Source organism: Macrobrachium rosenbergii, chromosome 23 (genome assembly GCF_040412425.1).
Source record: "Macrobrachium rosenbergii isolate ZJJX-2024 chromosome 23, ASM4041242v1, whole genome shotgun sequence".
In the NCBI taxonomy this organism is placed as follows: Eukaryota; Metazoa; Arthropoda; class Malacostraca; order Decapoda; family Palaemonidae; genus Macrobrachium; species Macrobrachium rosenbergii.
The window spans coordinates 54,247,587-54,269,989 of NC_089763.1; positions in this window are offsets into that span (position 1 = coordinate 54,247,587).

Here is a 22,403-nt window from a genome sequence, read left to right on the forward strand (position 1 = left end):
ATTATATTTTATTCGTTATTGATTCATTCAACTGGTTAACCCTTTTTTTAACATTCATTATCGACCGTTCATCAATATTTTTGCTGTTTAGGGGCAACCTTTGTTACTGCTTGCTTCCATTAAGTATAAAGAACCAAGACACCTCGGTAACGGCTTGGAAAGGTACAAAATGTCCCAGGTTAGGGACTTGTGGTCTCGACTCTTTCTTACATTAGCGTGATTTTCATGGTATGAATACACTAAAAATAATACTTTTTAAAGGTATTTGTTTTGGAAGATTGACAGTACTGATATTACACAAGTCTCCACCATGTTATTGTAGTGAACGGTATTCTTTTAATGCATTTCCTATGATCCTGTTCACTTTTTAATTCTACAGAACAGTTTTCAAAGAGGCAAATTTAAATACCCTACACAGTTTCAACTGCCGTAGTAGATATTACTTTCAAAATGAAAAAAAATATCGCAGTCTGGGCTCTTAAAATTAATAAGATTTCCGGTTCACTTGTATATTTAACGCGTTTCATCTTCGTATGAGGGTCATCCATACAAACAAATAATGTTCGCGATTATTTATAATATAATCAGTAAAATGATTATGTGTTAACGTAAGTTCTAAGATTCGAAAGCCGTGCACAAGGAATGATGGAGAGGAAAACATGATGACCTTCCTGTTTCATGATTGAAAGAAGCAAGAAGACGAGCGGAAGAAAAAATCAAGGCTTAAAGCCCCTTAGACGAAAGAAGATTACAAAGAACTTGGAAGTGAAAACAAATTGAGAGTTCTAAAACTTGACTGCAGAAGGAAATGAAATGTTAACGATCAGAGCAGCTGAAGTGTAGCTGGAGTCCACGGAGTAATGAAAGGATGAAGTGTTCTGGCACGCGTTACTAGGCCGCCTGTGGGGAGGGACTAGGATGATCAGCATCACAGAGCAGGGGCTGAAATATTGCGTGAAGAAAGAGAGAAGAAAAAGAGGATTTTCATGTTCAGTAAAACATTTCAGTTGATTGGAAGAAATTGCACTCAGTATCATTTTGTCGAGATAGTTGTCATAAAAAATTTAAATGTGAGGACCATTTCAGATGAAGGGTAGATAAGGCCAACATGTAACTTGAGTCACTTTGTGAAGAAAAGAACCTCCAGAAATTAAAGCTGAAAAAGACACAAAGTTATCCTTGTTTTCCTTGTTTGCATATGTGTTGTGTAAAAAAAAATAAACAGCAATGCTAGTTTTTTGGTAACGTTACCCTTAGGGTATCTCAACGGATAATTATTTTTGTCAGTTTCCTGATTTTTCATAAACTTTGTTCCATATCCACCGGGATACAAAACGACATGTCTTCATAGTATTACCTGATAAACACACATCAACCGATTTTAAATAATCTTTAATGTTTTCATCAGCTAACTTGGATATAAATATCTTAAAGTTTATCTATTGCATTATATAAAGAGCAGTGGAAAAAGACGAAAATATTATACATGAATATAAATTGTGTGTAATTACTGTAATAATTCAAGCGTGTGCATATGCATTCCACTCCATCATAAATGACAGATCATAATACCAACTTGCAGTGTCAGGCATTATTAAAAACCCCGCGGAAATGTGTTCTTACGTATAAGTTTACACTACCTCACTCAATATTTGATACATTTTCAAGTATGAGTTATATCTCCGTGTGTGTGTATGGCCATATGCGCATAATTACCCTCACATGTGTTCGAAGACATGCAGGTGTTATGTCAGCATGATATCTATTATCTTCCTGAAAGAAGTGATGCGAGAAATCGAGGAATGGACAGTGAATGGCTGTGTGTAAGATTTTGAATGCCAGATGTTTGCTGATGATACAGTATCGATTGAGGGTAATAAAGAGAAACTGCAGAATTACTGCCAGGGCTTAAAAGTGTTTGCAAGAGGAGAGAGTCGAAAGTATATGCGAGGAAGAGTAAGGTTATAAAGATAAATTGATACCGGGAAGAAAAAACAATGAATGTCAATATGGGAGGTGGATGAATGGAATAATTTCTTTCTCATAGGTGTTTGGAGAATCAATATGATGAATGATGATAAGTTTAAAGAAGTGACCCTCAGATAGGTGAAGCAAGGAATGCAAAAGAGTATCTCTGCAAAATACTTTGATAAGAATGGGAATTTTTATGGAAGCCAATGTTGGAATGTATGCAGGGATTATTAAGGCAATTCTGCTGTTTAGGAATGAAAGAGAAATGCAAATGAAAGACAAATGATTTATTTATTTAGGCGAATCAATGTTTCGAAAATTAAGAGTTTGTGAAATGGGGTGATAGAGAGGACTGGTTAAAAGGGTGATGTAAGTGGAAGGAGACATCAAAATGTTTTGAGATAGTTTAATCCTGTGGAGAGAATGGGGAAAGATGCTTTTTTAAATTCTTTACAAATTGGATGAATTAAGAAGGAGGAGTACATGAAGATGTAGGAAGTGCTGGGTAGATGCCACAGAGGAGGCATTGAAAAGGAAAGACCTTAATATCAAAAGTGCGTGTAAGATATAAGTCCATAACACAGTCTGTATTAGAGGGTTGTATGTGCTGCTGATGAGCTCTCTATTTAGGTGTGTGGAATGGTGAATATCGAAGTCGATTTCTACATGCAGCGTTCATCAATGATACATATATATATATATATATATATATATATATATATATATATATATATATATATATATATATATATATATATATATATGGCCTAGTGGATAGTGCCCTTGCCTTCCACCTGAAAGACCTGGGTTCGATCCCGACGTGAGTCAGAAATTTATTTCTGTTCCACATGTGATTGTGTGTTGATTATTTCTATCTATCTATCTATCTATCTATATATATATATATATATATATATATATATATATATATATATATATATATATATATATATATATATATATATATATATATATATATATATATATATATATATATATATATATATTATCTTTATCATATACACGAGTGCTCTGTGCATTAATACAATTACTGACAGGACCTCATTCAAACTGAATAGTATCTACGGGAGATTTATTCAAAAAGTTACAAGCTTTCTAGGACAAACAGTCCTCATTGTCAAGTATCCGTAAAATAACCGGACACTTGTTGTTGTTGTTGTTGATGTCTTAGAGCCAACAATTTTTGTTGGCACGGGCCTTTCCCTTGTTCGGCCCGTAGGTGATCTGACCGGACACGTAGTCCAGCTGTATTTATATGAGTGTGCTGGTTTCTTTAATCTTTAAATTACCCTGCTCCTCCTCCTATGTGGCCCCGCCTCCATGACCTTGGCCTTTCTCTGTACACAGCTTCTTCCAGCTGTGTGTGTTCCAAATGGTCTCTTCTGTTTTTGCATTTCTTTTCTATTGTGGAGTATACGATTATTCTTTATATGCTGTCTTCAAAACTGTTACCAGTAGGCTATTCCCTGCCACTGCATTGTTAGTGCATGTTATGAAGGCATTCTGTTAGTGCTCCTGTACAAAACAGCCAGACTGATTGTAGAGAATGCCTTCTTAACATGCGCTAAGAATGAAATGGTAGGGAATACTGGTAACGGTTTTGAAGACAGCGTGTCAAGAAAAATCGCATGCTCCACAATAGAAAAGAAACGCAAAAACGCAAGAGACCATTTGGAACATGCACAGCTGGAAGATTCTGCAGACAGAGAAAGGCCAAGGTCACGAGGGCAGGGCCACACAGGGGGAGCAGGGTAACTGAAATATTAAACAAACCAGCAGACTCATATAAATACAGCTGGACTATGTGTCCGGTCATTTTACGAATACTTGACAACGAGGACTACTTGACAAAGCGAGAATGAATGTGTTTGATCCAATAGAAAGGTCTTGTAACTTTTTATAATGAATGTCTCCTCTAGATACAATCCGGATGAATGAGGTCCTATATATATATATATATATATATATATATATATATATATATATATATATATATATATATATATATATATATATATATATATATATATATATATATATACAGTATATATATATATATATATACACTGCTACCTTGGAAATAGTAAGTAGTACTACCTGAAGACTGCTGCTGTACGGAATTTCTATGGCTCGAGATTCTGATGCACCTTATACCAAAGAAAAAGGCAAAAGGGCTTTGTGCACTCAGGTAGAAAGGGCAACAACTGATTATGTCTGGGTTCGCCGAAAAGTGTAGAGCTAAGTAAGGTGTAATTTCTGGAGGGCTGTCGATAGGTTAAGAGTACAATTGTGTTAGTTCTAGGATCTTGTGAGTAAGATGTTTTTGGGAGTGTGAATCGCTACCTAACTGCCGTAGGAGAGTGAAGAGGAGTTGCTAAGCTCGATGATTTATAAGCAAAGGAAGGTGACAGAGAATGAGAGTATACTGTTGACAGGTATGACAATGGAGTGTCTGTTAGATTTGTACTTGGGAAGGTGGGATGATTGTTGAAAAGATAGTTTCGAAAGTAAAATATCAGATAATATACGTGCTCAAGAGAAAATGGTGAGATAGTTTATCAAAAGATGGATAAAGTAGTCAAGAAAAAAGTGAGAGAAAAAGAAGAGATGACCTAAGTGACTCAAGGGTGGAAGGGATTAGTGTAAGTTTGAGAATGATTGCGGAAGTGAATGTAAGGATGTAAGAAGGACAACTCATACTCTGAAGACTGAACAAACCCAAAGAGTGGATAATATTTAATGTCAGATTCTCCTGTATTGTGGTGATAATGTAACTTAGAGGCTTAACAAAATTGTATGTCTGAATGATGGAAGGGGCTTCAAGGAATGGGTGAGAGGAATATTCAATAGCATAAAGGTAAAGGTGATAGAAGTGACTGTAAGGATTATAGGAACATAACATTACCTATCATACCAAGAAAGGTTTATGACTGGATTTTGACTGAGCAAGTAAGCTGACAGAGCTATTAATAGTGTGAGTTTAGATAAAAAGTTTGACAGAATCAAGTGCATCTAATGAAAAAGTTTTATAAGAAATTTGACAGTAAAATTAAAATTCTGTACATGGTATACACAGCCCAGCAAAAAGCACTATGATAGAATAAAAGCAAAAGTGGACTATGTTGCGGATGTGTGGTAAAGATGAACAGTTGTTGACAGCAGTTAAAAGTTTTATGAAGGAATGGAAGCATGTGTTAGAATATGTATATTGGAGTATGACTAGTTTAGTGTAAAAGGATGTATTGTGTCACCTTAGTGATTAATGTCTTTATGTATCAAGTGATGACAAAATTTGGAAAAAGGTACAGAGTTGTGGGATAAGGAACAGGTCGTAAGTAACCTTTACAGATGATAGGTTGATGATTACGGATAGTCGTGAAAAACATCAGACTTTAGTAAAAGATTGTAGATTTTGTTTGCAAGATGAGACAGCTGAGATCTTTATGCTAGCAAAAGTAAGATTATGAGGGCAAATGGAAGCCTGGAAGATGCAGAAATGAATATTAATAAGGAAAGTGAAAGAATGGAAGGTAGAGATTCTTATAAGTTTTTGGAAGTGAATATAATGCATAATGATAGGATGTGAGATGGGGTAGGACAAAGAGTAGGTAATAAAAGAAAGACAGCAGGGTGTGTGTATAGAATTGGGGAGAGGCAGAATGCACCTAGGGAAGCAAGGTGGAGTGCATGAAGAGACTTTTGGTTGACTTTCCTTCATGGAAGTGAAGTGTAAATGATTAATGCAAATGAAAGAAAGTGATTATCGTCATTGAGAATAAGTGCTTGCATAGTACTTGTGATTTATGATGAAAGGTTACATAGAAATGATTCAAAACGTTAGCATAGGTGAAAGAATAGATTAGTGTTTGTTCATGACGTAAGAAAAGATACTGAGATATTGATGAAAAGATTTTGTAATTCGAACGCGTTAAAAAGGAAAAATAGAGAAAGACTCAGAGAGGGCTAAATACTTGCAGTGAATAATTTTGGAAAAGAAGACCTTATATATATATATATATATATATATATATATATATATATATATATATATATATATATATATATATGTATATATATATATATGTGTATATATATATATATATATATATATATATATATATATATATATATATATATATATATATATATATATATATATATATATATATATATATATATATATATATATATATATATATATATATATATATATATATATATATATATACATATATATATATATATATATATATATATATATATATATATATATATATAAAAGAAACTTTCTAGATGAGAATCATAACCCAAAGATAATCTGGCTGACTGCCAATCCAACTTTGATCTTTATCTAAAATTATTATTTTAGGTTAATGATTTTCATCTAGATGTAAGTATTATGTATTACCATTGAATATATTATTGCCCTAATTTAAAATAATAATAATAATAATAATAATAAAATTTTAGATAAAGATCAAAGATCGATTAGCAGCCAGCATTTTTCAATGTTTTTATCTAGAAAGTTTACTTGTTTATTGCAAAATTTCAAGATCTTTTTTTTCAGTTTTTCTTGTTCATAGAAGTTTTGAAGGTTTTCAGAATTATCGCCCCCAGATTTTAATGAAAGACTTACAAGCAAAAATGTCCTCATTTCCTCCACTCTGAGTCCCGCTTTCGAGCCGACGAAATTCTAAGCCTTCCTTTCATCCAAAGCCAAAGGTTCCACTTGTGTCGATTCATTTGTAAATTGACAAAAAGCTCAGATTTCTTTCTCATTTCCGACACCAGGGTGTTGCTATGTGTCTTTCCTAGAGTGGGCAATGTCAGATTCTGTCATTAACTTCAGTCTCACGAAACAGATAGATTGAAGGTGCATTACCCACTTCTGACCATCTGCGTTAACAAACCTTTCTCGCACGTCCTGCTAAACGAAGAGGGATTTTGTTTGTCAGTGATTTTTGCCATTACCTATGGCAGCTCCCACTCTCTGAAATTCTCACATTTTTTAGATCCAAGATCCTCCGGCTTCACATACGATTAAAATGCGAGCAGGAATGAGGGAATTTTATTTATGGTATATACAGTACACACACACACACACACACACACACACACACACACACACACACACACATATATATATATATATATATATATATATATATATATATATATATATATATATATATATATATATATATATATATATATATATATATATATATATATATATATATATATATATATTCATATATATATGTATATATACGTATATAATCTGAAAAACCTCATAAAGAAAACAAAGCAATTTGAATAAGCCGCTAAATTTCAGCCGATACACATCGGCATTCGTCTAAGTGGAAAATGAGAGATGGTGTTACAGAGGAAATATGCATATGGCTTCTATGGAAGAAAAAAGGGTTTAGATTGAACTGGCATGGATTTATAAACTGGTTCCTGCCAGACCTGTTTTCACCTCTGAGATTTCTTGCGTGCTTCTCTTCACAGAAGATGGATTACTGTTCGGATCTCTAGATTTTGGATTACTGTGTTGACCTGGGAGTTATTTAGCGAAGATCATCAGTTGGTTGGTCTGGCTGAATTATCTTTTTAATTAGAATTACCTGGCTGATTTTGTCCACGATGTCTACCTTACATTATCCTTCTGACAAGTTCGTGTTGTCTGTTTGGCTTATGATGGCTATTTCAGAATCTTCCTTCTGCAAAGACAGACACTTGTATACAAAAAAGATGATTCGTGCCAATTAATGCAATGCCAAAATTCTCGAAAGTGAATGAAAATCAATTAATTTTATAGAATAACCCCAACTGATTTTTATGTATTCTGCTAATTAACGCGATGTCGGACGTCCAGTTTGTCCCTTTTCACAACCTCCACCTCGCACTTTGCAAACGCCGAATTCCTTCTCTCTTTGTACTTCGATAGACATTAATTAAGAGCACAAAAGGGTTTTCAGGTTCGATGTTCTTGTTCACGTCCTCAAGACCCTCTACCTACGAGAGTTTTATTTTGTTGGTAATATTGGCTTTGTTGATGGCTTTTCGATAACAAACGCGGGACAGAGTAGGTGTGAGTTGTTTACGAATGACATCGAATTCTTTGTCTGAGTAACCTTGAGAACAGATGTTAAGTCATTTAAGGAAAATGATTACAAGCCATTCTTTTTTTAACTGAAATGTCATGATGGCTAAGCACATGAATATAATAAATAAGAAAAAACTGGTGTTCCATGCACGAAGAAACTGCTTTGATGATTCCCTTGCAATTAATATTTCTCAGAAGGCTGACTTTCCGTCTTTTTCATATTCAGTTTTGAATTTTACATTAAGAGCTAGCAAACTGAGTTGTCTGAAAAAAAAGAGAAAAACAAGTAAAAAATGCGCTGAAGTTTCTCCAGCACAGTCTAGTTTTCTGTACAGCCGTTACAGCGTAAAATCAAGGCCGCCGAAAATGGATCCATCTTTCGGTGGTCCCGGTATAATGCTTTGTGAGCCGCGGCCCATGAAACTTTAACCACGGCACGGTGGTAGCCTATCCTATATCGTTGCGAGAACCACGATTATGTCTAACTTTAACCTTATAAATAAAATCAAAACTACTGAGGCTAGAGGGTAGCAAATTGGTATGTTCATACATACCAATCTGCAGCCCTCCAGCCTCAGTAGCTTTTAAGATCTGAGGGCGGACAGAAACAGAGCGGACAGAAAAAGGCGCGGACAGTAAAAAGTGCGGACGGACAGACAAAGCCGGCACAATAGTTTCTTTTACAGAAAACTAAAAAGCAATGCACCGTCGATGTATCGCTGCCTACTCATGTTCCTCGGTTTGATAACATTCAAAATTTTACTTTCGAAGTTTTCCATGTGGAGACTTGCCAGAATGGGAGGATAGTTGGTTGCCCATGCTACAACCAAATATCTACCTGTAAAAATTTCCGTTGAAAAAGAACACATTATCGGTTGCAGTTTTTTTCGGTGTCCAACGGAGGGGTAACTTTTTCATTTAGGAAATTCATTACGTCGTTTGTCGGGACCTTTATGGATAATGATTGTAAGTCCAGGCTGAGGAGCTTTATATTGTTTGCTGAAATAACTGATCTATTGCATTTCTGAACAAAGCCCTCCGCGTGTTTAACGGGTGTGAAAGAGAAGGTATCTGGAAAGGATGACATCAAACCCGCTAATAATTTTGATAAATAAAATATCAAGGAGCTTTTCTTTATTCAGTGAAATGATTGAATGTAAGGGAATACCGTCCATGTTGGTTTTGGGTGGTCGGTAGAAACCGGGCAAAGAAGGGTAAAGGTTTCTAAGTATTCAGTATCTTTTTTAATTATAGTCTATTTTTCTCAAGGTACGCTTTTTGGTGCAAGGGTGTTACAGGGGAAGTTCGACAGCTTCTCATAAGTCGTGTGATCATTCAAACTGTACATGATACGTATATTAGAAAATATACGTAAAATATCCTTACCAAGCACAACGCTCTTGCCGTCTTTGTCAGATTTGGTAATTAGTGATTTTAACTCGATTTCGAAAGGAAAAAAAGGCTCTGTGGAACCTGCTAAGAGAGATATTTTTATTATTTCATTCTATTGCACACAGTAAAACACCTTCAAGGTAAATTTCCCACTTTTCAAAATTGTTTTTTAGAGAAATATATATCAAAAGCAATAACATAATCGAAAGTGGATTACTGCTATGGTTTAAGGGCGGGATTTGAAAAGTCAGCCACTGACGTATCAGGCTAGCGCTTAATCCTCTCAGCTTCAGAAGTCATATATATATATATATATATATATATATATATATATAATATATATATATATATATATATTTATTGATAATATACCGTCCCGTGGGGCCGACTGGTTATGTCATAGTCCTGATTCCTCGTCCGTCGCTGGTCTGATATATATTATCAACTATATATATATATAAAATATATTACTATGTATGTATTAAAGTATTTGTATTTCTGATTGTATATGAATCACGGTGATGTGATGTATGTATATATATATATATATATATATATATATATACATCCATACATACATATATATATATATATATATATATATATATATATGTGTGTATGTATGTATGTATGTATGTATGTATGTATATATACATCCATATATATATATATATATATATATATATATATATATATATATATATATATATATATATATTGATAGATAGATATTCCATAAGTTCTAGTCGTTTATACGACCAATTATCATACCATGTTCAAATATTCGTAAAGAAAACAACAGAGTTGCTTCATAAAAAGTTTAATTTTATTTTTTCTCGACAAGGGTCTTCACCAAACAAGTTCGGCCATCATAAAAATACATGGCGCGACAGAGCTCCCACGTCGTGATTAATGTTTGTAGATGATATTGTGGGACCCTTTTTAATTAATTTGATTAATTTCCTTTCGCACACAGGGTTTAGATGGAAGAATTAACTGTGTTTTCTTGGCGTCCATCAGCATAGTAATTATATCCTCAAACTATACCAAAAAGCATCACTCGTCCCTAATTGCAGCCTTTCTTCGGTCGCTGAGGGAAGAACTCTAATCGATCCTCTTCATTAATCTTTTTCTTAGAATTCTAACGGCGTTGCCTGTCTTCATTACTGAATAATGATACGGACTGGAGACGTTCTAAAGCGTCTCACAGACCATTCTTTCTGGAACTACAAAAAAGAATTTCTTTTTAAGATACATATTTAATGATATCTGATATGACTTCGGTATTATGCTACTGAAAGAAAATTGGATTAATTAACAAATGTATCGAATTTCGATAACAAAATAGAAAAGCATACCATGTTCAATTATTCTTAAAAATACCTAAATACCAAAGTAAAGTTAACAGACGAGATCGCCTGGTAAATCTGACTTTGCTTACCAGTTTAAAACAGGTTCATTTCATTATCGTACTTTTCATCAGCACCGATTTTTGGTACATTTCCACCTGCTCGTGATCCAAACCAAACTTTGTTTCAATATCCAGCTCGGTTGTATCAGCTTCCCCAAAAGAATTTCAAGGATTACTTTTGACCATCATACTCATGGGCGCTAGGCATCAGTTGTCACATTATCATTTTTATCACTACTTCCAGCGGTAGTAGTTGTAGCGGTTGAGGGAGATATGGAAAAATATTTTATTACTACCATCCACATGCAATCTTTAACCTTAACCGTTTTACTTTGGTTAATTTTTTCTGTAGTATTTCTTTAGTACACTGTGATTTATACATTCATACATATATATATGTATATGTATATATATATATATATATATATATATATATATATATATATATATATATATATATATATATAAAAATGCTTAAAAAATCACAGTAGATGCACGTGACTTCAGTGTATAAGCGGATCCCACAGGAAAATGACAGGCAGAAGTTCAGTGCTAAGCGCTTTCACGTTTATTAACGCATCGTCTGGGCGCAAATGAGACAGATATAAAGAAGGTTACAAAGTAAACAAAAAAGATCAAGAATACCAGATGGTCAGTTGTCAAAGGGTAATAAACAGAAAGATAATCCAGGATAATCCAGGATCGAGCTGTCACAAACTGGAACCACAGACCAAACAACAAGAGATACAGAAGTTTAGGATTACAAAATCCAAAAACATGAATAACCTTTAATACCTTTTCCTGGTTCTTTTCCATGCTACATCTACAAATGTCCTTGGGTATTTAAGTTTCAAAGCAATATCATAAATAGTTTTGATCTCAGCATCAACGAACTGCTGGCTACAAACACGTAAAACCCTTAAGAATATTCCAGAAAAGACAGAGAATTTAACATTTTGATAGTGATTGGAATAATAATGAACAAAAGAGGCAATGTTAGTTGATTTTCGAAAGACTGAAACGGTGAAATTTCTATCATGTCTATGGACAGTTACATCAAGAAAATTCAAATTACAATTTCTTTCTTCCTCTACGGTAAATTTTATAGAAGGGACTAAATTATTTAGCTTAACAAGAAATTCCTGGAGATTTTCGTGAACTGGCCAGATGCAGAAAATGTCATCCACATACCTAAACCATATAACTTTTCGGGGCAAAATTCTTGGTAAGAATTTTGTCTCAAAAAATTCCATTTAAATATTGCTAAGGACAGGAGGTAATGGATTACCCATAGGCATACCGAACTTTTGTACAAAAAATTCCCCATTGAAACAATATTTTGTTTCAATGGGGAATTTTTTGTGAGAACTGCCCAGATATCGAATGCATTATTCATACATATGAGAGATTTAGATTATCCTATTAACTGGAATAAAGCAAGATCTTTAGTCCCATGCAACGACACAGTTAAAAGGAATATCATTGAATCTTGTTTTATCAAGTCAAATAATGAAAGTGTTCTAAATTTAAGTCTTGGTTTGTTTAAACTTGATGCCTTCATAATTAAAAGAGTAGTTGATAAATATATGCAAAATTAATATTGATTTTTATACATGTTTATGCAATGTGAATGGGTAAGATTCCGTTTCTTTTATGGTTAAGTATATATATGGATTTAGTTTGCGATCGCGTGATCCCAGATTTGTCGTGGATTAACCTTTTGTTTTTGTTTTTTTACCCCCTGGCAATTAACCATCTGGTATTCAATGTTATACATGTTTTTGGATTTTGTGATTCTAAACTTCCATATCTCTTGTTGTTTGGTTTATGGTTCCAGTTTGTGACAGCTCGATCCAGGATTATCCTGGATTATCTTTCTGTTTATTACCCTTTGACAACTGACCATCCGGTATTCTTGTTCTTTTGTTTACTTTGTAACTTTTATCTGTGTCTTTTGTGCCCATCTGTCTCATTTTCCTGTGCCACTTATAGACGATGCATTAATAAATTTTACATTATTAATAAAATATATGTGTGTGTGTGTGTGTGTGTGTGTGTGTGTGTGAGTGCATAAAAGATCTAAAGTATGTTATTTTATTCCAGAGTACTGTGTACTGTTTTATACAATACTGGATTTTAATTTCCAATGTAAAATAAAGCACCGGCAGGAGTACTGAAATAAATTTTTTTAGTAAAGTGTAATATCTGATGATCATAAATATTTCATCCACAGTTGAAACATTGAAGTGAATCGCCCGAAGCTTTTATGCATCTGAACATTATAGTAATCATTTTCATTTTCAGCAACTGTCCTCTCCATCACTGAAAAACGTGAAGTCTTTACAAAAGGTAAATGGTTTTGCAGGGATAATATAATACAAAGGCTTTAGAATAATGATTAATCTTTGCAAAAGCCTTCATATCTTCAGATCAAAGTAATATTTTATTCTCATTTTAAGATAAAACTATCACCTTTTGCTCTGTAAGACATTTTTCACACTTCCCTTTATCACCATGAAAATTAATTTCTTTCCAGGAACACTTTCCTCTTTTGCTTTACGAGTAAAAGAAACCCGATTTATCTTATGAAATTCATATAATTATTTTACAAAGTTTAGAAAGTAATCAAGTTCTCCACAATTTTCTTCGTGACATAAATGAGCCAAAGTAATTGGTCTTTTTTGAAGTTATTCATTGCAATGTACCTTTAACTAACGGAGTTAGAAGCATGATTTTTCTTTTTAAATCAAAAGTCACTCATTCCTCACAATTCATGTCCCCTATTAATCTAAAAGCTTCCTAATAAGCAATTTGTATTTCAAGAAGGAATGCAGAATATTCTATTAAATGAGGCATTGAAGGATCACCAGACCTGCAAATTGAAGATTGATTTAGAGCAATGGAAAGCCTTGCTTCGAGAGTGCAACAGATGTTAGATTGTGTTTATGGAAACGTAGAAGTCATGGCTATAAAGACAAATTAGCTTTATATTACTGATCTACCCTTAGAACAACTTAATTTCATGCTGGGCATTCTTGTTTTCCTCAAACATACTGTAGTTACAATATTCAGTCAAACAAACACACACACACACACACACACACACACACACATATATATATATATATATATATACATATATATATATATATATATATATATATATATATATATATATATATATATATATATATATATATATATATATATATATATATATATATATATATATATATATATATATATATATATTTATATATGTATATGTATATATATATATATATATATATATATATATATATATATATATATATATATATATATATATATATATATATATATATATATATATATACATGTGTTTGTGTGTGCGTGTGTGTGTGTACCTGCGCGCTCACGCTCTCCATGTGCACGTCTGTTTGCTCTGTGTACGCATGAATTATGCAGAATTACCGGAGTCTATATTCCTATTCCCTTCGCAGAAGACAGAATTAATTAGACCTTCGGAGCACGATGATTCGTGTACACAATAAATGTGATTTCATCCCGGGCGAAGCACAGCGTTGAAGTGAATGGGATATTCATTGCAGCTTAATGGAATCCAGCGCCTTTTTCCCCCAGCGTCATGTAACATGTAAAGCCCTCTAGTTAATCCTCTGGATTCGGGCTCATTAATCCATTAGCTAATTACTTCTTAATTGTCGTTTACATTCGTGATATTGCTGAGAGATTGTGTACAGTAATCAATCATATTCTCCAAGAAGGGTAAAGTTGCGCTGTTAAGCGCTTCACTAAGGTTCATCTATTATGGCAGAGTGCTGGTTTGTTCTTTAATGTTTACGATGCTTTGTTTATAAATTGCATTCAGTGTCTATTATTACTCTTACTATGAATGAATGAATGAATGAATGAATGAAAGCTTCTTTGTGTTGAAGTTATTAAACGAAATAATTTTTTCCTTACAAATGCTAAATTATTATAATTTTCTTGTGCTAAATAGATTTCATTCGAATTCTTGATGCCGTTCACATCGTCATATTAGTAAGTCATTATATCAAAGTTATGTCATATTTTTCATCTTACTTTTCATAAAAATCATACTTTGCATAGATGTATTACATAAAAGATTAATTTTTCCTCATGCTGGTACTTCCAGAGATATAATATAGTGGGCTGAGATTTTAATAGCAAAATTAATTTTTTGTTATTATTATTATTATTATTATTATTATTATTATTATTATTATTATTTGCAATGGGGAAATATTCATCATGAAGACCAATACCTTCCTAAGATGAATCAGCAGGCATATGAATATTTACATACCGAAACAACAACATTAGTAAGATTAATTTAGGCATTAGAGAATGAGTCTTTTAAGCAATATTGAAAGGTTTATACAATTTAGGAGCGTGGAGTCCACTTTTGAAAACGAAGTTATGCAGCATGACCAAACAGGATATCTTCCGACGATAATGTAAGTTATAATTGCAATAAATCAATAAGTTCTGCGCGCTCTACTGTGTTAAACTCAATGTGAAACCATATAATAAGTTAATTCTAGCTTGAATCAACGATAGTCTAAAGAATCCCACGTTTAATTTGGCCATCACCCAGCCCGACCTCAGTTTTTCGCACCGCTGTCCCCGATAGAGAAGGGAAGATGACGGTATTTCGATCTGGACTTCGGGATAGCATGTTATAAACCTGTGGTGTGGACTTCGAATCTTGACTGCCTCTTGTTTTATGGTCAATTGTAGCAGTAAGTGCACACTATGGAGTGGAATCCTGTGTGAAAAATGTTAAATCAGTTACTGAAGTAACACTGAAAAACTTCTTTATTGTATGATATACCGACAAAAGCAAAGAATTATCTGTCAAATAATGAAAATATTTGCAAAATAAAAAACTTGAAGATGAAATCAAGGTTAAAAGCTGTAATTACTCCTTAAGGCAGTCCTTATGGCCCTGCTCAGCTGTCACTTGGGGTAACTTGCCAATAATGAAAAGCCTTCCACCAGCCTTTCAAAAATCATTGGTATCATATATCCCCCTTTCCCCATGCCAGTAAGACGTATTATCAAATTCAGTATTATTAATGAAGGAACGTTAGGCAAATTACAATTTATGACATCCCATTTGTGTTCTGGATACAAACCGTCTTGGCTCATCTCAGTAAACTTCGCTAAATTCCTTATATGGTAATGCTAAGTTCACACATTCACGTATCAGGGCATGCATGGCCACGCACGGCCGAAAATTGTGAAACGTGACCATACGGGAGGTGAATATGCACCGCCCAACTGGGTACACGACATGGGCCGATGTGCGTAAGGCAAGTGTATTATAGTGCGCCGCAAATGTACGCACTGCATAAGCGTGACGTAACGCTTACTGGAAGCAGCCAGCAAGCGGCGGCACAGCCAAAAGTAGTGTGTGGCAGAGCACGTAACACCAACGTATGTAAACCGTATGTGTAACGTTGTGCGTTACTGAGTTATGTCAACCTCACGTTGTCCCTATGTACTGCGGGGGTTATAACCCAGCTACAAAAGGGCAGTCCAGTGGCACCTGTCTTCCTAGTCGCTAAGTAAACACTGCAGCATCAACACATACTCCCATCCTGCTGAATCAACATGGAGGACGTTGCTGAAATTCGTGAACTTATAGCTAGAGCAAGTACAGATAGAAGAGACATGTTGCCGTTCATCGTTGAATATGTGCACACCATGTTATTGCTGGAGATTGCAATGGCTGCTGAAAATCACACAGTGAAGAAAAAGAGGCGGCCAAGGAGGGTGTGGGAGTGGCCGTACCTGCAAAAAAGAATGGAGCAAGATCACTATGACAACCTGATGGAGGAGTTGTCAACCAAAACCCCAGACCTGCAAAAAAATTTTACCCGGATTGACAGGGGCATCTTCAATGAAATTGTTGAATGAGTCACACCCTACATTCAGAAGAAAGTGACATTCTGGAGGAAACCCATTGAGCCAGGCCTACCTGTTGCTGTTACCCTACACTCGCCAACAAGCCTCTCGATTCTCTTCCGAGAAGATGACTGAGGGGTTCTTCTTTCAGCCCTGACCTGTAGGGCCGGCTCCTTCAGGAGTGCCATCAACGTCGTCGTCGACATCCCCATCATTCTCAGCGTCCTCTGTGGCGGTGGCGGGCCACTCTTGTACACAAGGGCAAGCTCCTCCTCCTCTCCTCTAGTTCGCTCTCCATTGAGAGCTCATCGCCCTCAAGGTGCAGCACCACAGCATAACTGCTGCTTGAAGGGACACCACCAGCCACTGTAGGCGCCTTGGCGTAGGGGGTATCTCCAGCTACCAGAGCTCCTCCAGTTCTCAGGGCCATCTGCTTTGTTCTCTTCAACAAAGCTCCTTTAGGCATCTTGACTTGAAAGCAGTGGACGACGACGGAGGTGCTGACGGAGAGAGCAGTACCAGGATGCTGTACAGGAAAGCACTGACCCGCAAGTGCGCCGCCTGCCCCTTTTATCCCAGATCAAAGCGTTGCCAAATCTTCACGGATGCGAGTGGTTCAGCAGGGTTGTCACATCTACTCCCACGCAGTGGGAGATCCACGTGGTGCAGGGGCAGGAACTCTGGAACAGTGTGGGATCACAGGTAAGGTCTTAGCAGCCATGTGGTTACCCCGAGGTTGGCGCCACGCTGTGAGGGTCGGGCCACGCTACCTGACAGTTGACCTGGCCACCCACGCAGGGTTTTGAGGAGATCGAATGGTTCGTGGCCCCCAGCGTATGCCCAGGTGGTCCATAACGGTCGTGCCGCATGCTGGCGCACTTACATAGCACTTACGGTACATTTACTTTGTATTTATGTTGTGTTTACGCAATTTCTCCCTGTGTGTGGGCATGCGTGCCTTAATACGTGAATGTGTGAAACTAGCATAAGTTATAATGCCTTACACTTGTTTCCACGTTGGGTTTCTTTCCTGTGAGTAATTTATCTGTAGAACTGGGTAGCTGAAAATCACCTTACAGTCAGCGTTTCCTAAAGTTACATAACATACACATGTAACTTTCTTAGTCTTCTAGATAAAATAACAAGTAACATTACAATGATTAAAATTTTGTTCTTATAACATTCATTATACACCAGGTTAAAAGAATATAATTTAAATTATCAGAATCTCCTCTTCCAAAAATGTATGAATTCATGATGTATGTGTTATGTAAAACGTAGACAAGATGGCGACATTAACTTTAACCTATGATGAAGCGGCAACTTACGGATTTATCTACAAAAGTTAGTTAGGTCCCTATTTACTAAAAACAGAAGTGTCCTATTATTTGTGAATCAGGACATCCAGCAACGTCCATTTTTCATCAATACCCCATTCAAATGTAAACTTTATAGTAAGCTATTTGCTAAGTTATTCAAACTTGATAAGAATATCATTAAAATCATGATTCTGTGGCCGTACTAAAACAGATGCCAAACACTTAACTTAGCTATTTAAGTTTTTGTTAGTTTTCATTTCAATTCATCCTCAAAGTGACAAGACATATACCCCTGATATTTCTCTACTGTCCTGTATGCTGAATATTCATCAGCTGTCTATTTCAATGCCTTCTAATTATCAATAAGTCTATCTTTCCAATACAATCGATACCAATAATCCAGATGCCCTTGATATCATTTTCGTCAATGGCTTTCATATTGAGGAACTTTGCATTGCTCATGTGTGACTGACAGCCTGAATGCTAGCGGGAACTGGACAGTACGATGAGATCACAGTTAGCAATGAACCGGGAGCCAAATGTGCTTGTAACACTGATAAGTGACATCATCTTCTAGATCAGCAGGTGGTATTATTCAATGAATATATAAGCAGCTTGCCCTTTTAGTGTTTAAGAAGAAAAAATATATGTCAAATGTGTCTCAATAAATTAGCATTTGTTACTGCCGCCTTATTATGTAATTTCCAGCAGGTTAAGATCAACATAAATGGTATTGTGTTATTATAACGGAAATTTATGCAGACTTTTATCTCATGGAAAATTTAAAACGGCCTAGAAAGTTGACGAATTCCAGATATTAGTTTTTATATATATATATATATATATATATATATATATATATATATATATATATATATATATATATATATATATATATGTGTGTGTGTGTGTGTGTGTGTGTGTGTGCGTATGTGTGTGTGTGTGTATCCTTGGAGCTTCGTACAGGGTTATTCTCACGTAAATAGCTAAATTATTTATTTTAAGTTCTTGATTCAGTGTTAATTGAAATATGAGATAAAGGGTCATCATCTATTTTCGTTTCAGACTTTGTTGTTCTGAGTAATGTTTCAAGTATATCAAGTCAAGACGATTCGTACATTATTACTTCATTTATAATAGCCTGAAGCATAAATCATTTCAGTTAAATGTTAAAATACCGTTCTTTTCTGATTTGTCACTGACACGGTATCTGGTTTAAAGTGTACTATCTACTTGTTTTCATGTACAACTCAGATATTTAGCTGATATTCTCAAAATTGGTTTCATTTCTACATTTTCTCTTTGTCTTATTGTCGAGTTTTGGCTTCCTTCACTTTCCTAATATAAACTCAGAAATCGTAAATACCAGGAGATATAAGGAGAATTTTCTTCTATCTCAGTTGGAGTTCTGGAGGTCCTTTCTTCATCATTCATTGGTGTAATTTCCTTTTGTAGCTTCGCTCTCCTTTTTGGAATGGATCTGTCCAATATCTATAAACCACAAAGATACCACACTTCGTGTTCTCTTCCATAGGGCCCATACATCAGCATTTTTTAGAACTTTTAATATTTTTCCTTGCGTAACTGAGTATACAGAATGGATCTGATAACCCATATGTCAAACTTTTACAACCTCCTATAATCTATTGCCGACAATGAGCGCCAAGAGTCTGAACCGCAAGATGAATCTGATGACAGATGGTGATCGAATCTCTGCGAGAGGCTCTATCCCATCACTGCATATGGCCCTATCGGAGATCTGGTCCCTCGGGAGTGTATGGGGAAGAGGAGACATCATTCCTGCGTGTATTTCCCTTCTGCATAATTCACTGTGTAGACTCTCGTAAGCCTGCGAGCAATACCTCCGTTGGCGCCATGTCTCTTGATTAGGCAAGGCTTACTGCGTGAGCAATAATGATTGGAAATAGACCCTTGAATTAGGGCGTTGGATGCCATCTTGTTCCCTCAACATCATAAATCAGGGAAGGGGCGGGGGCGAAGGAGGTGATGGGGTAGGGGACGGGAGACTGAGTAAGACAGTATTCTACTACCCAAGTAATTTATTTAATGTTTCCTGGTTTAAGAAAGGCCTCCACCAACATTAATCTTTTCCTGTTTGCTTCTTTTCTCTCTCTCTCTCTCTCTCTCTCTCTCACCACCGCAAATGTGTTTGTGCTGTGGCCCTTCCCACTCTCCCCCTCCTCCACCCACTCCCCCTTTTTCAAAAGTTAGTAATAGGTTTTTTCTTTCTTTCTGAACTCAATGCTTCGGAAAAAAAGAAGAAGTATTTTTGGGTGGGAAGAAAAAGCAGTTCCCCTCTTGATGCTTAGGAAAAATGATCTCCATTAGGCCTTTGTGAGTGAAACAGTAACTTATCATTTTTCAGGTCTAGAAGAGAGTTTGTTGTTTGAATTTAATCAGAAATTATGGAAATATGGAGGAAATCATTTACTCTGAAAACTCACTCAGAAGTTAGAGCCAAGAGTGCTCATTAAGCATTCTGAATGGGTAAGATAATGGACCGCACTGTAAGAAAAACAATGGAATAGTTTTATTGTGGCGTTCTCGGGTTTCTTATTTCCACGGAATTTGTTTTCCTCTCATAAATGGGAGACACGATGCTTCCTTTTATGTCGGTCTAGAGGAATGAATCTCGCAACAGGATGAGTAACAATGAGACTCACGTCGTCTTTTGTATTACTTATGTTAGATGGTGTAAATATCTCCCTCCTTTATATTTTTCCACATGAATAATCTACTACTCATTATGCACTCGTTTTGCCAACGAAATGCGCTCACTAGCAAGGAATAATAACACTTTAGCAATGTGAAATAACACGAAAAAAGAATAAATTAGAACATTCATTACATAGCAATTTCCCCAAGGGCCACTAAACAGTACACAGCTGAACACTACCATTTTCCTGCTCAAATTATATAAAAAAATCGTAACTGTTTTTGTGACATAGACTTTTTAACTATAAAATCACCACTATCCACTAGGCATTAGTGAATTATATTTCTCATTTATATACATGAAAAGTATATCATAAAAACTTATTATGCTATGAACATTTAAACAACCAAAAATAGCTGACTTTGTCCTTTGACCTTTAGAAGTTAATACATGTAAAGCTAATTGCTGTGTTATTGTTATTTCACGTATATGTATGCATGTTCCCATGTGTTCATTTCCATGTGTGTGTGTGTATATATATATATATATATATATATATATATATATATATATATATATATATATATATATATATATATATATATATATATATATATATATATATATATAAAATATATAAAATGTATTATTTATATGTACTGTATATATATATATATATATATATATATATATATATATATATATATATATATATTTATAATATATATATATATTCATAAAATGCCGTCCATGAGGGATTTCAAACCACGCAATTCTGTGCCTGGCGTCTGAGACTCACAAAAACTGGCCGTCGCGGAAAGGTCACCTAAATAATATACTGGACTTATTGCATGCAATTCCATTAGTCCCTTCTTGGAATAAGAAAATGACGTAAATGTGAAAGAGAGGAGCCCCAGAGATGTTTGTATTACACATTGCTATTTTTTGTTATTCATACATTATTATGCAAAACAAGTAAGAAATGTGCCGAAGTTTCTTCGGCGCAATCGAGTTTTCTGTACAACGTATAATCAAGGCCACCGAAAACAGATCTATCTTTCGGTGGTCTCGGTATAATGCTGTATGAGCCGCGGCCAGTGAAACTATAACCACGGCCCGTTGGTGGCCTATCCTATATCGTTGCCAGACGCACGATTAAGGCTAACTTTAACCTTAAATAAAATAAAAACTGCTGAGGCTAGAGGGCTGCAATTTGGTATGTTTGATGATTGGAGGGTGGGTGCTTAACATTCCAATTTGCAGCCCTCTAGCCTCAGTAGTTTTTAAGATCTGAGGGCAGACATAAAAAAGTGCGGACGGACAGACAAAGATGGCACAATAGTTTTCTTTTCAGAAAAAAAGGCTCAATTTTTACAGACGATTAGGTTGTAAAGACAAGTACAGATTCTGGATAGTAGGAAGTAAGGTTCAAGACAATTGCTGTAAACACATTTGAAACTGTTAAAGGAAAGAGTAGATGAGATACTACCTTGTAAGTGAAGAACGGGTCGGGTTGGCGAGAAATTCCAAGGATTTAGGAACTACTTTCAGAAATTCAACTTGGGAAAGGTA